The sequence below is a fragment of the Rutidosis leptorrhynchoides genome, chromosome 7, assembly GCF_046630445.1.
Source record: "Rutidosis leptorrhynchoides isolate AG116_Rl617_1_P2 chromosome 7, CSIRO_AGI_Rlap_v1, whole genome shotgun sequence".
Lineage (NCBI taxonomy): Eukaryota > Viridiplantae > Streptophyta > Magnoliopsida > Asterales > Asteraceae > Rutidosis > Rutidosis leptorrhynchoides.
Window position 1 is genome coordinate 160,869,022 of NC_092339.1, and position 17,160 is coordinate 160,886,181.

A 17,160-nucleotide genomic window follows, 5' to 3' on the forward strand; every position below is an offset into this window, starting at 1 on the left:
TGATGGATAGAATGCAGCTGTGGTATCCTAACAAGGTTTACAAATATGCTTTATGTGATGGATCTATTAATTCAGTGGCCCATCAGTTCTTTAAATTTGATTATATTGATAGAGTTTGGATGAAAATGGAGTCAAAATTGCTATTTAGAAGGCTCCCTAATATGATTCATGATGTAGTTTGGAGACTTGCAGAATATCATTGCTCTATATACATATGGAATGTGATCAACAGATTGATGGTGGCTGCTGCAGGAAAGAAATGGGAAGTTATTCAAGAATCAAAAGATGAATGAAAAAGAAATGGGAGGTTATTCAAGAATCAAAAGAGGAATGAAGATGTTTTAAGCAATGAAGTGATTGATTTCATGAAGAATAAATTGTTGACTTTTAAAGTCAAACAATAAAACTTAGTGGTTGATCTAGCTGTTATTTGAAATTTAGAGTTGAGAGATAATGAGCTACATCGGGAATAATATTGGTGGATTTGTTTTTGTTGTTTGAATTGTTTTTTAGTTGTATATAGGTTAGGCCTACTTTATTGTTTGTTGGTTTGTGATTTAATTATATATGCATTTTTTTCAAAAAAGAAAAAGTAACTAGTATTTTTTCAGAGAAAAATGTAACATTTGCTTTTTTTTTTTTTTTTAAAGTAACTTAAAAGTAAAAAAAAAGATACATAAATAATGACGATAGATTTAAGACTCCATATATTTCATATAATATATCATCTAGGGATGGCACCCGCGGGCGATGGGCACAGATCTTTGGTACCCACGACCTGCCCGCCAGGATTTTTTTTACCCGCGGGTACCCGTTTACCCGCCAACGAGTAAACTTTTTCGCCCGTACCCGCAACCCGCGGGTACCCGTGACCCGTGAGTTTATAAAATGTACACTTTAATTAGTTTTTAGTAACGGATGCCCATTATCCGCAGGTTTTACCCGCGAATAATTATAAAAATACATTAAAAAGTTAATTTATATAATTTATAATTAAAGTATATCCATGCGGGTAAACGGGTATACTCGCGAGTAGCTCAAACGGGCATCACGGATTCACGGGTCGGATTTTACCCGCGACGGGTATGAAATACCCGCGACCCACTCGCGACCCGCTCGCGACCCACCAACGGGTAAAATATTTTACCCGACCCGTACCCGCAGGTACATTTTTTCATAAATACCCGCCCGTCACAGGCACGGGTACCCGTGGGTCACGGGTTTTTTCCGCCCACTGCCATCCCTAAATTTCTATATATACTAAAACAGGCGCCAGATTTCGTCGTTTCAGTTTTATCGGATTGTTGTTTTAAGTTTGCGTTCACACTACAAACGTTCCCTCAACTTCTGCTCAATTTATACAACGGCCCCTCAACTTTACACTTTTTCAGGGGTAGAAAACGTAAATATATAATTTTATTAAAATAAAAGAACCTAGTTCCACCATAATTTTTAACAGGTCCTGTTGATGTAGCGTGAGGGTACGAAATAGTATTATTTTTAATACAAAATACTACAAAATATGACACAAGTTTTATTAATTTACGGATGGGATATACCTAAACCTTGCTACAACACTATAGGCAGTGTACCTAATCGTAGAGTAGTGTAGTTTTTAGTAAGTCCGGTTCGTTCCACAGGGAGCTAGTGATTACGTACTATATTTTTATAAAACTATATTTATATAAATATATATATATATATATATAAGTAGTAATATTATTATAAAAGGGGGTTTTTTACCGACCGGTTTGTCGATTTTATATTTTTAAGCGTAAAGATAAATGACAATAATTAAAGTGCGTAAAATATATAAATGACGATAAATAAAATAACAATAAATAAAATTGCGATAGAATATGAAATAAAAGGGTTATGCTTATTTAAACTTCCGTAATCATGATGTTTAACGTTTTGATTTTAATTAATTGTTACTCGGGTTAATTGTCCTTTGTCATGGTTTATGTGATACCTATCTGGTTTTTGTCCATAATAGTCCATCGGTCATAAATATAAAGTGCGAGTGTCCTCGTCAAATTACTCTTATACCCGAAGTCAAATATTCCAACTAATTAAGGATTTAAACTGTGACGCAGTTATCACTTCTGTCAACAATTACACCAGTTATCACTGTATGTAATCCACCCCTGTTTTAATTAGTTTATGAATATTAATTCATCCACTTGATCAGAATGAATAATCAATTACCCAACCCAATTGATTAATTAAATGATTATAACAGATTCCATATGAACGTCACTAAATAGGACAACCATAATCATTATTAATTATTAGGTTAATTAATTTGAAGATAGGTTCGACAGACTCCAATGAGTTGTCACTCAATTAGACAATACCCCCCATCTATTAATAGTCAATAGTCCAATTTCCACAAGTGTCGGTCTTTTGCCCAAACCTTAATTATGGTACAAAGTTCAATAACTCCGTCTTAATATTTTAGCCTAACATCACGATTACTTCGGCTCAAATAAGCATAATAATAACTTAGTTACGAGACATTAAATTAAAAAGGAAGAACATAGCTTACAGTGGTGATTAATCGCGTAGCGTTGCACGGACAGAGTTTTGACTTAAAACCCGTAAATCATTTGTACCATAACTAAATTAAATCATAATTAAAATTATTAAAATTAAAATTAAAATTAAAATTATATATATTTTTATTACATATACGAGAGAGAGAGAGATTGGAAAATGGGATAATAGATCGAGCAGAGAACGAGGCCTTTTATAGGCGAAATATAGATTTGAATTTTCATTTATGACCCCTGAACTATGCTCAATTAACAACTTTTTATTATTTAATATTATTCTTATTATGAATTATTTAAATATTATATTTTATTCTTGTGCATAGTTGGCTCGTAATTTTTACACCGTTGCGTCGAGCGTTGAGAGTTGGTTCATGTCCCGGTTCCGGATTTTCGAACGTCCTTTCGTACAATTTTAAATCGTGTACTTTGCGTTTTGTAACTTGTACTCTTGTCATTTTTAGACGTTCTTCATCAATAAATTGAACCTTTTGAATTGTATCTTGTACATTTGAGCTTTTTGGACGTTTTGGTCTTTCAAATCTTCGTTTTTGTCTTTAAATCTTCATTTTTGAGCGATTTGCGTCTTTCGTCTTCGCACTTATTTATTTAACTATTACAACTAAAAATAAGGAAATTACATTTAAAAACTTTACATATTGGAACGATATTGCTACTAAATATATGTTCATTTGGAACACTATCAAATATCTCCACACTTGAGCGTTGCTTGTCCTCAAGCAATACAGAACTTGAAATAAAAACATACATGAATCACTTTTTTATTCATCACATTTTGTACATCAGTGATTTTGATATAGCGGTATAAACAATGACAGTAATGATGGTTAAAGGTGGGTGTGTCATCCACAGTTGCCTTGGGTTTAGGTCAACGACACTTGCAATCAAATAGCCGATTTACTTTCGGTTTCCAAAGCAAAGTGCACATTTGAAAGGCGGTTTACAGTCCCACATGACTATAAAAATTTAGATCCTTTAGGAAATAGGATCTTTATGAAAACATTTGATCTTTTGAAAATTCAATCTAGCTTTTACCCTAGATAAGTTTTCTGATTTGATCCACCATTGGTGTTGCAAAATATATTTGTGGATCAATATTTTAGCTAAAAACATTTAGGTTCGTGTAATCCACTGCTATCCCGGTATCGGAAAGCACACATCCAGTTTACTTGTTCCGTATATTACCTTTCGGCAAACTACCGTCCGGTTGTAAAGGAAAGCGATGAACAAGAAACTGTTAAGGCAATGTCCCGTGACATGCAGATGATTATGGTCTTTTAACGTGTCGGATGCTAGAACTATCCTTGGTAGGAGCGATAGTAAAGATCATCCTATGATTTTTCGGTCTGGCACAAGGTCCTGTCTCCGACCATGCTATGCAACCACCGTTCTTACGGTTGATACCCGATTTGGTTCAGGTGACCTAATGAATTCCAGGTGAATTCCTAGGATTTTACGTTCAATGGTAATGAACGCATTGAAAATGGATTTTCAGAAAACAAATCGGTTTGCAATTTTGATCAAAATATTTTCTCGTTCAAGCTCGAGTTTAGATATCATTGAATTCCATGAGTTTGAATTCTCAATCTTTAAGGTCAATCTCTAGGATTGAGTAATATCAGTCTTAAAAGCTGATTTTTAATCTTTAAGGAGATTATCCTTTCTGGGGATCTGATTCATTAGTCTTATCAAGCTAATTTGCACGGTGCCCCCCCATTGTACGAGATAAATCCTTCTCATGGTTAGGATAAATCTGACCACATGGCGACCCTGTTTGATGCTGAGGTCCGTGGATTTCCTGCTGATTTTAGAGATGACTTTTCTAGATTTTTCGTCAACCTACAGCTGGTCTAGACGACAACTTCATGACCTAAATCAAGAAGCGCGTTTCTTTTTCGGAAGACTTTACTTCCTTTTAATGATGGAATTGATTCATCGTGTAGATCCATCTTTCTTACAGTAAATCGGGTAAAACTGATTAAAATCGTCCAAAACAAAAGTACCTGTAATAACTTTACAGAAACATGTGATAGATAGTTTTTAATTGAATAACTTGGTACATTCTCCCCACACTTAGTTTCTTTCTTTGCTTTTTTTATTCTCCTTTATTCCATTTTAAATGAATTCAATCGTTTTAGGGTGTTTCTCAATTTATGTCCTTTCCGAGGTAACGATAATTTCGGCATTAACACCTAGTTTTATCGTTCATAAATATGTATAAACATGATTTTGAATTCATTTAGTTAAAAATTTTTAAAATTTTCATAATATTTAGAAAATAAGCCAAGTATAAACCCGAGAGAATTTATAACCCTTCCCCACACTTGAGATCATGCAATGCCCTCATTTGCATGAAATCAGACTATAATTATAAATTCATGAGGGTGATTAGTGTAGGAAAGTGATTAAAAATACCCAGTTTGTAATTACAAAGCTCGTCGAATGATAGATGGCTCGCCTCATCGTTCATTCCTTCATCTATTATATCATATTTGTTGTTTTGCGTCTTGTCGTCAAAATTAGTATCTTTTGCTGAACTTTAATGACAGTCTTTGAAAGTGCATTGTTTTACCCTGTTTTGTACATAAGATAAAATACAAACATATATATATATATATATATTTTTGAAGTTTGGTTTATAACCCCACTTTTCAAAAATTTATAAAGTATAATATTTTTGCCATACTTTAAATCAATAAAATTAAAAATAATGATAACAAAATTTGTCGCCCCGCCCTCGGGTAAAGTAATTTCGGTTCAACTACCTAATCTTCAACTCACGACGAATTTTAGAAATCATTTTTTTACTTAATGAAATAAAGTAAATTTTGTTTTTAAATTCACACAAAACTTAAATTTAAAAAGCATATTAATTTCATATAAAACCTACAAAATAAAAAAAAATCAGAATGGGGGGAGAAAACTAGTTCTTTAGTGTCTGCTAGCGGAAAAGACCAATCGGATTCCATTCTCGGAACTATACGAGAACAGAACAACTAACTCCAAACATCATTTTCTTTTTAGAATATTTGAATCTCCTCACACTTAGGTAGCCGTGGTGTCAAAATTGTGATTAACTTCATCGTTAATTTCTCTTGGTCCATAATCAACTTGCATATCCGTGACTTTTTCTTTAAGCCATTGGTCGGATTCCTGTGTAATATCCACAATTTCAACTAGTTTCTCCTTTTCTTTAGGTGATAGATTGGATACTAACCGGTTACATAACTTAAAGTTCCCCTTGGTTCTAGCATCGCGAATCCGTTTAATAAGTTTCTTCATTGAACTATTAATAACGGGATCATTTAATTTCGTATCAACAACGGGGTTCTTTGTTATCATGTCATCATTAGGTGTTACTTCATTTTCCCCACACTTAGGCGTTTCATTATTGCTAAGTATTACCGTTGGAGTTGGTAAAACAACATGGTTCTTACCAATTGTTTTTGCTGGTTCAACGGTTTTGGTTGGTGGAGATTTAGTCTTTCGAATCATAAAGGTGATCGATTTGTCACCACTACTAAGTGTCATTCTACCATTTCCTACATCAAATAATGCTTTGGTGGACGCTAAGAATGGTCGACCTAAAATTAGAGGAATGTTTGGGTCCTCTTCTATGTTAATGACAATGAATTCGACTAGAAAGGTTAAATTTCCTACTTGAACGGGTAGATTGTCAACAATTCCAACTGGGTGTTTAATGGTTTGATCAAAGAGTCGAACACTCATATCCGTTGGACTTAACTTACCTACTCCTAATCTCTTATATAATGAAAGAGGCATAACACTTACACTTGCACCTAAATCTGCTAGTGCATCATACATGACACAATCACTAAGTAGACAAGGAACAATAAATTCACCCGGATCACCTATCCTAGGAGGAGGTTTTGGTGGAACTGTCTTCACCGGGTTTACTTCTACGGCTTTTGTTTCTTGTACTTTCTTATTCTTTTTCTTCTTCTTTCCAGAGGTATCACAATCTTTATTACCTATTACTTGCTCATACTCAACTCCTTTTCTTGGAAACGGGAGGGGTGGTTTGTATGGTGTCACCACTGGCTTTACATACTCGGGTGGTGGTGGTGGTGGTGTAACTTCTTCATTGTTACTCACATCTAAAATCTTCCCATCTTCTGGTGCTGGTTTTTCAGAATTTGTTGACACCATATTAACATTCTCATTCCGAGGATTTACTTCAGTATTACTCGGTAGCTTTCCTTGTTCCCTCTCACTCATCATGCTAGCAAGATTACCTACGTGTTTTTCTAGATTCAAAATGGAAGCTTGTTGAGTTCTTAATGACTGATCAAACCTCTCGTTCGTTTGGGTTTGAGTTTCAATAAATTGTGTTTGAGATTCAACTAGCTTGAATACCACGTCTTCCATATTTGACTTTTTCTCTTCGGTTTGTTGTTGTGGTTTATATAAGCCAGGTCTTTGTTGATTGAAAGTGTTGTTTTGAGTTGGTTGGTTATTCGGACCTTGTTGGTTATACGAGTTATTGTCGGGTCCTTTTGGATTGTAAAGAATGTTTTGATTTCGATTGAAGTTTGGCCTTGGCGTTTGATAATTATTCTGATAACTATTTTCCAGCCTTTGGTTCATGTAGACAACATTCTCACGTTGTTCCATCGTTTGTTCAATGTGACAGTCTTTCATTAAGTGTAGTCCACCGCATTGCTCACAACTAATTCGTATTGCGTGAATATCTTTATTCATCTTTTCCATTCGTCTCTCGAAAGCATCTATTTTTGCGGAAACGGAATCAAAGTTATGGCTAGAATCGGCTCTAGCCGCTTTAGATGAACGATATATATCTTTCTCTTGGTGCCACTCATGAGAGTGGGAGGCTGTGTTATCAATAATTTTGTAAGCTTCAGTTGCGGTTTTCTTCATAATGGAACCACCAGCTGTTATGTCGATGTCTTTTCGTGTAGCAACGTTGACACCTTGGTAGAATATTTGTACTATTTGATAAGTGTCTAAACCGTGTTGAGGACATCCTCTCAACAACTTTCCAAATCTTGTCCACGCCTCATATAGAGTTTCATTTGACTTTTGTGTGAACGTAACAATTTCTCCTTGAAGTCTCACGGCTTTAGATGCCGGAAAGAATTGTTTAAGAAATTTTTCAACTAAAACATCCCATGTATCAATCGCCCCTTCAGGTAACGATTCTAACCAATCTTTGGCTTCTCCCTTTAAAGTCCAGGGAAATAATATGAGATAAATTTGTTCGCCTTCCACTTCTCGGATTTTGAATAGTGTACAGATCCTATTAAACGTACGAAGATGTTCGTTTGGGTCTTCATTCGGCGTACCACTATATTGGCACTGATTAGTTACCATGTGTAGGATTTGTCCTTTAATTTCATAATCTGGAGCATTAACTTCTGGTTTAATAATGGCGTGACCTTGGCCAGTGCGCTTAGCTCTCATTCGTTCTTCCATACTTAGAGGTTCTAGATTTTCCATGATTGGATTTGTTGTATCCGAATCACTAGAGGATTATGATTTAACGGTTTGGGGTTCAGGATCTTGGAATTGTCCTTGAATATCTTCCGGGTTCTTAGTTGTGAAATCGGGTTCAAAAGATGGATTATCGGAAATTTGAATTGGAGTACTTGGTCGACTAGATGACGATTCTAAAGAAAAATCAACGGCGGCGATATTTGTTAAACGATGTCTTGATCGAGTTACAGGTGGTGAACGTATGACCGGCGGTGAACGTCTTGCTCGGTGCATTCACTGAATATCCTATTAGTTTTTAAAAAGGAAAGAAAAATTATATAAGTTATCCAATCAATAGACTTTTCTGATTTTGCCCACGTTTCGAATAGCCAAAAGATGCAGCAGAGGGGCAGGATTCGTTTGGTCTCAATATAATTGAGTACTGTTTGGCTCCAATAACCCGGTCCACGTACAAATCCAACTATTACTACGAACCAGAAAATTTTGATGTCTATCAATTTAACCACTTAAAATAAATTTTCGTAATTTTAAGAAATTTAGAGAAGAAGTAGAAAAAAAATCTAAGTCCTAAAAACTAGAATGGCGAGAAATAAGAGAGAAAAAGAGTGCGCGTCGAAAAGTGTCGAAAAATGAAAAAGACGAAGAGTGGTTTGTAAACACGCGGTTAATCCAACCTTATAACGATCACTATCTTAAAATTAAAGCTACAAATGGAGATCACTAATTGGAATTGTAATTGATACATAGGTAAACGCGTCGAAAAATAAAAATAAGAAAATAGCGCGAAAAATGGCGTCGCAAAATTCTAAAGCACCTAAAACTTAGTCTAAGGAATAAGCACTTAAGGGATTTTACGGCAAAGCCTAAAAATCTAAAAATGAAAATAACTATGGCAAAACTAAACTTAATACTAAAAGTTGTGACTGAGTCTAAAAATCTAAAGGTAATAAAACTTAAAATAATTTTTTTTTTTTTTTACGTTTTTTTTTTTTTACGTTTTTGTTTTTTTGTTTTTTTTTTTTGCGTTTTTTTTTTTTTTTATATTTTTGCAAATATAAATTAAAAATATAGCGTTTTAGTGCTCCCCGGCAGCGGCGCCAAAAACTTGTTGATGTAGCGTGAGGGTACGAAATAGTATTATTTTTAATACAAAATACTACAAAATATGACACAAGTTTTATTAATTTACGGATGGGATATACCTAAACCTTGCTACAACACTATAGGCAGTGTACCTAATCGTAGAGTAGTGTAGTTTTTAGTAAGTCCGGTTCGTTCCACAGGGAGCTAGTGATTACGTACTATATTTTTATAAAACTATATTTATATAAATATATATATATATAAGTAGTAATATTATTATAAAAGGGGGTTTTTTTACCGTTTAATGACCGGTTTGTCGATTTTATATTTTTAAGCGTAAAGATAAATGACAATAATTAAAGTGCGTAAAATATATAAATGACGATAAATAAAATAACAATAAATAAAATTGCGATAGAATATGAAATAAAAGGGTTATGCTTATTTAAACTTCCGTAATCATGATGTTTAACGTTTTGATTTTAATTAATTGTTACTCGGGTTAATTGTCCTTTGTCATGGTTTATTTGATACCTATCTGGTTTTTGTCCATAATAGTCCATCGGTCATAAATATAAAGTGCGAGTGTCCTCGTCAAATTACTCTTATACCCAAAGTCAAATATTCCAACTAATTAAGGATTTAAACTGTGACGCAGTTATCACTTCTGTCAACAATTACACCAGTTATCACTGTATGTAATCCACCCCTGTTTTAATTAGTTTATGAATATTAATTCATCCACTTGATCAGAATGAATAATCAATTACCCAACCCAATTGATTAATTAAATGATTATAACAGATTCCATATTAACGTCACTAAATAGGACAACCATAATCATTATTAATTATTAGGTTAATTAATTTGAAGATAGGTTCGACAGACTCCAATGAGTTGTCACTCAATTAGACAATACCCCCCATCTATTAATAGTCAATAGTCCAATTTCCACAAGTGTCGGTCTTTTGCCCAAACCTTAATTATGGTACAAAGTTCAATAACTCCGTCTTAATATTTTAGCCTAACATCACGATTACTTCGGCTCAAATAAGCATAATAATAACTTAGTTACGAGACATTAAATTAAAAAGGAAGAACATAGCTTACAGTGGTGATTAATCGCGTAGCGTTGCACGGACAGAGTTTTGACTTAAAACCCGTAAATCATTTGTACCATAACTAAATTAAATCATAATTAAAATTATTAAAATTAAAATTAAAATTAAAATTATATATATTTTTATTACATATACGAGAGAGAGAGATTGGAAAATGGGATAATAGATCGAGCAGAGAACGAGGCCTTTTATAGGCGAAATATAGATTTGAATTTTCATTTATGACCCCTGAACTATGCTCAATTAACAACTTTTTATTATTTAATATTATTCTTATTATGAATTATTTAAATATTATATTTTATTCTTGTGCATAGTTGGCTCGTAATTTTTACACCGTTGCGTCGAGCGTTGAGAGTTGGTTCATGTCCCGGTTCCGGATTTTCGAACGTCCTTTCGTACAATTTTATATCGTGTACTTTGCGTTTTGTAACTTGTACTCTTGTCATTTTTAGACGTTCTTCATCAATAAATTGAACCTTTTGAATTGTATCTTGTACATTTGAGCTTTTTGGACGTTTTGGTCTTTCAAATCTTCGTTTTTGTCTTTAAATCTTCATTTTTGAGCGATTTGCGTCTTTCGTCTTCGCACTTATTTATTTAACTATTACAACTAAAAATAAGGAAATTACATTTAAAAACTTTACATATTGGAACGATATTGCTACTAAATATATGTTCATTTGGAACACTATCAGGTCCTATCTTGTGATGACCCGGGAATTTCCGACTAAATTTAAACTTAATCTTTATATAAGTCCGACACGATAAGCAAAATCTGTAATATTGAGTCTCGAAAATTTTGAAATCTATATTCATGTAACCAAATACCTTTTGACCATGTCTGACGATTCACGAACAACTAAATGTAATATATATATATATATATATATATATATATATATATATATATATATATATATATATATATATACTTATATTTATATATAAATATTACTCGTAAATATCTAATATTATATTTAGTTGTTTAAAAGAATATAATTAATATATTTATTTATTTAAACTTGTTAATTAAGATTGAATATATATATATAGAAGGTGTATATTGAAAATGAATGATTTCGAGTCTAATTAGTAAACGTCAGCAACACTCGGTTGACGTATCGTTAGTTTTAATATAGATATATTACACGTTCATGAAAGACTAATTTAAAAGTTAAACTGTAAATCGATTACGAAGATGTTAGACTTGTTAAAAATATTTTTACCTTTTTAAGTTTAAATATTAGTACTCCGTACATATAAATTGGAACCGAAAATAAATAATTATTGAACCTTTTTGATCAGGTTTCAAACAGTTAATGAGTGAAATAATTAAATATATTTAATCTAAAAATTTGAGATTTTTAGGAACACTTTTATACGTTAACTGTTTAGCAATGGACACGATATAGCCACCCGGGATAAACTGTCGGTAGGATGTAGCCAGAGGAGAGTCACGAGATTTTAATATTATTACTATTTGAGATTACTGTTTCCTTTTTAATTATTTATGTTCACTGTTTGTTGTTTGTATCAATCCACAATCTCTCTGACTCTAAATATGTTTAATATGTATATGCATATGAGAGACATACATATGAAAAACTTCATCCACTTCTATTATTTATTTCAATTGTTTATTGTCTAACATCACTGCACACTATTTATATGTTTCTTGATCAAAACCCATCACCATGTACAACCATCATAGCATGTCAACACCGTAGTAAACCATCATCACCACCATGCAACCACCACTACACCACCATCATCGTTTGCACTCCCTGTTTCAAATTAATCTACAAAACACCAACCAATGAAGAAGACGATTGTACCTTTACTTCTATATTGTTTCTGTCGACTACCACAGTCTAACCCGTCACCCCACATCCAACGAAACCACCACCGCAACAACTATTTATTTATGTTACCATTAACTGCTGTTGCAGCCGTAAATCATCACACAACCCGTGATCACCGCCACAAAACACCACTCTCTCTCTTCTCTCTCTCTCTCTTATGGAAACCACCATAACCGATCACCACCTCACAATCAAACTACTACTGCAGCAACTACTACAAAATTGCTGTTACATACATATAATTTCTGTTTGATTTCTGGCGAGTAGACCGACACCACACACACCATTTAACGGCAATTGCAACTATATATATATATATATATATATATATATATATATATATATATATATATATATATATATATATATATATATATATATATATATATATATTGTCTCTCTTTCTGTTATATGACGACGATGATGGTGTGATGAAACATGATGATGACTAGAGAAGATGATAAATAGTGTATGGGGTATAAAGTTGATGATGACGGGAAGAAGATTAAAAGTGCAGAAGCCCCACTCTTCCAATTATTAATTCGTTCCTATATTTTTTTATATAGTAAACCTAACTCCTTTTGATTAGATTAATGGGACTAGTTACTGGATTTCCTTAATGGACTGCTTTTGGGCCGTAGCAAAAACCCATCTGTTATTTGTTATAATCGAAACCCACAAACACCTAGCTTCCATATTTCTGTTTCGTTCAAGCTGTTGCCATGCTTCTATTTTTCTGTTTGCACGATCATGAAACCTACTTTGATGATGATGATAAAAATTATGGTGTTTAGACTATGATGATATAGGATAACTCGATGATGAGGAAGCCGTGAACCTGCAACTGTGATGATGATGAAGATGATGATGATGATGGATCGTGATATCAAAGATGATGATATCACGAGTATGATGATAATCATACATGATAAATAATGAAGAAGGAATTTCACGATGAGGATGATGATCAATGATTTCGGTTATGATGTTATGATAAAATGGGTATGATGATGATGATGGTCATGGTATTATTGACGATGATGATGTCTAAGTAAAATGTTGATGATGCGTTGCTGTTTGTTCTAAATGAAATCGCATCACCAAAAACCCATCAAACCAGGTTAATTAAAAGTGTTATTGGGCTGCTTTGATCCAGTGTTTTGATTGGGCCGAAGATCTACATATGGGCTGTAATATATTCTGTTGGGCTGATAGTAAATGGAAGACAACAGACACTAGTTATAGTGATTTAAATCCGTGTTATATTAGTAAAAGATAAGTAGAGCAGTTGGTTAGTGGTGTTTGTGTAGAACGAGAGGTCATGGATTCAAGCTTTGTCTGGGGCATTTTTTAGGAAAAAGCTTTTAAAGGTAGTTTCTAGTATTATTATTTTTATTTTTATTATTGTTATTATTAATTATGGTTGTTATTAAGTTAATTATTATTATGACCAATATTAGTAATATGATTATTAACATAATAAATAGTATTATCATTAAGTATTATTATTATCATTATTATTAGTATCACTAGTAGAAAACTTATTATTATTATTATAAAGTAATATTATTAGGTATTATCATAAAAGTTATTATTGGTAGTATCTTTATAATTAAAATCATTATTTTTATTAATATCATTATTACTTTTATCATTAATAATATCATTATTTTACTATTTTAAAGTATAATTATTTTTAGTAATATTATTATTATCATTACTATTATTATTAGAATTATCATCATTATCATTATTATTATTATATAAAGATACAACTTTGTAGTATTATTTTATCAAATAAATATTAGATATATAGAAATTCATTTAATACATATAACATAACTAAATGACATAACTAATTTAATAATTTTATAGTAAATTCTAATTATTTATCTAAAGTATATAAGATAAATATAGTTAATTAGATTATTAATAGAACATATAATTTCACAATTAATAATATATATAAATTTGTTCGATTACAAATATGTATGTTAATGTACATATAAATGATATAGGTTCGTGAATCCGAGGCCAACCCTGTCTTGTTCAATGTCGTCATATGTATTTTTACTACAAAATACAATAGGTGAGTTTCATTTGCTCCCTTTTTAAATGCTTTCGCAATATATATTTTTGGGACTGAGAATACATGCGCTGTTTTTATAACTGTTTTACGAAATAAACACAAGTAATTGAAACTACATTATATGGTTGAATGATCGAAATCGAATATGCCCCTTTTAGTCTGGTAATCTAAGAATTAGGGAACAGACACCCTAATTGACGCGAATCCTAAAGATAGATCTATCAGGCCCAACAAGCCCCATCCAAAGTACCAGATGCTTTAGTACTTCGAAATTTATATCATGTCTGAAGGAGGATCCTGGAATGATGGGGATATTCTTATATGTATATTGTGAATGTCGATTACCAGGTGTTTAATCCATATGAATGATATTTTTTCTCTATGTATGGGACGCTTATTTATGAGAAATGGAAATATGAAATCTTGTGGTCTATTAAGATTATGAAATGATTATTTATGATAAACTAATGAACTCACCAACCTTTTGGTTGACACTTGAAAGCATGTTTATTCTCAGGTACGAAAGAAATCTTCCGCTGTGCATTTGCTCATGTTATAGGTATTACTTGGAGTCATGCATGACATATTTCAAAAGACGTTGCATTCGAGTCGTTGAATTCATCAAGATTATTATTAAGTCAATTATAGTTAAATATATTATGAAATGGTATGCATGTCATCAACTTTCGATGTAATGAAAGATTGTCTTTTCAAAAACGAATGCAATGTTTGTAAAATGTATCATATAGAGGTCAAGTACCTCGCGATGTAATCAACTGTTGTGAATCGTTTATAATCGATATGGACTTCGTCCGGATGGATTAGGACAGGTCCTTTCAGTTGGTATCAGAGCGGTGGTCTTAGCGAACCAGGTCTGCATTAGTGTGTATAACTGATAAGTCGTTAAGATGCATTAGTGAGTCTGGACTTCGACCGTGTCTGCATGTCAAAAGTTTTGCTTATCGTTAGTGTCAAAAATTATTTACTTATCATCCTTAAAGTCTAGACACGTCTTACTGCCTCTAATGCATAGACAGTGTATAGATAAATTCATATCTTAGCGTATCTGTTATTGTTACCTTTGTCTGACAGATTTCGTAGATTCTTTCGTAACTTATGGGATATCAGTATTATATATGCATATGTAAATTATGTATTGCAGAGTACTAATCTATATCCTATAATCTATTTCTTATCAAAAATCCTTCATCTGATCGTACGAGATGAATCCTTCAATCAGTTCGAGTCCTTCAGATTCCGATAGCTATTTCGATAGTTATTCCGACAGCTATTCTGATATGGATTTCCACTCGAGCTCCGAAAGCAGTGTAACCGAAATGAATCAATCAATTAGCCATCATCTATTCTGGATGAATTGGATATGGGTTCATAGTCGACTTAATCAATGGAGACGAGAAGGAGGCGATCCTTTCCATCAACCAAATTTACCTCTTGGTGAAGAACCTGAAGCAGGTACCGATTAAACCAATTCGAAACACCAAATTCACCCTCATTTCCCGGATATCTCGCCATGATTATATACTATCTCAATTTCTGAATCTTATTCATCCGCTCGTTCCAATCGTCAATCATCCCGGAATAATAAAATAAGTCAACGAACTTCACACTCGAGTAATCAATTTAGAAAATATGGTGTGAAATGTACCAGCTTCAGCAACATCACCGGCACCAATAGTACCATCAATAACAGCATCAATACCATCAACAATCCATGCCTCAACATTCTCATTCTGTACCTCAAGCATAATCATTGTTCTACGAATCATTCTACATTATTTATCTTCGTTCTTCATGGAAATTATGTAATCTCTAATGTTTTAGAGATTATGTATTCTAGCTCAAACCGAAAAGCAAATGAGATTAATATTATAGTAACTCATTAAATTCATGATTATATCTGAAGAAAATATATATGTAAATATATTTTCATAAAGATTGTAATTAAAAATTCTTCTGTACAAACTGTTAATGGTGAAAATATTTTAACGGGTAGGTAATATCCGAGGAATATTTAAATTTCACATTAATAAGTTACACTGTATATTCTTCGAAGCTGATTCAACAGTCGTTTACTATCCTACTCACATCCACCGATATGCGAATCCGTTCACCACAGAATAACCATTTTTATCCAATTTCATAATTGGATTTTGATTTATCAGAATCCAACAAGTGGCATAATGAAGAAAACATTGGACAAAATAAAATTTGTTAGAAACAAATAAACTAACTATGAGAAATTTTGTTAAGAATCCACGCTAACAAAATCCTAGCTAACTATTCCTAGCTAACTGATTACTTTTTATTTTATCGCAATTTAATTATCGCAATTTATTTTATCGCAATTTACATTCTCGCAATTTTATTTATCGTCATTAAATTTCTGTTATTTACTTTACGCACTTTATTTATCGTTATTTAATTTTCTGTTATTTATTTTACACACTTTAAATATCGGGACACGTATACAAGGTTTTGACATATCATATCGACGCATCTATATATATTATTTGGAATCACCATAGACACTCTATATGTAGTAATGATCGAGTTCTCTATACAGGGTTGAGGTTGATTCTATAATAATATATATACTCTGATTTGTGATCGAGTCTGAGACATGTACACGGGTCACGATACGTATTAATTAATTCGAATATTATATATTAAATTATAGATGAATCGTTGAATTGCTAACTGTGGACTATCAATCGAGGACTACCAACATTGGACAATTAAAATGAATTAAAATATTGATTAAAACAATTGAAACTAAACATTTCTTCAAGTTTGCCACTTGATTTCATCTTAAACCCCATTTGTATCTTGACGATTACAATCTGCGTTCAAACCTTTCATGATTCTTGAAAACACCTCAATCGATAGGATGAATCAACCGCACTTTATCTACGGAAGGAAAGATTTATGCATAT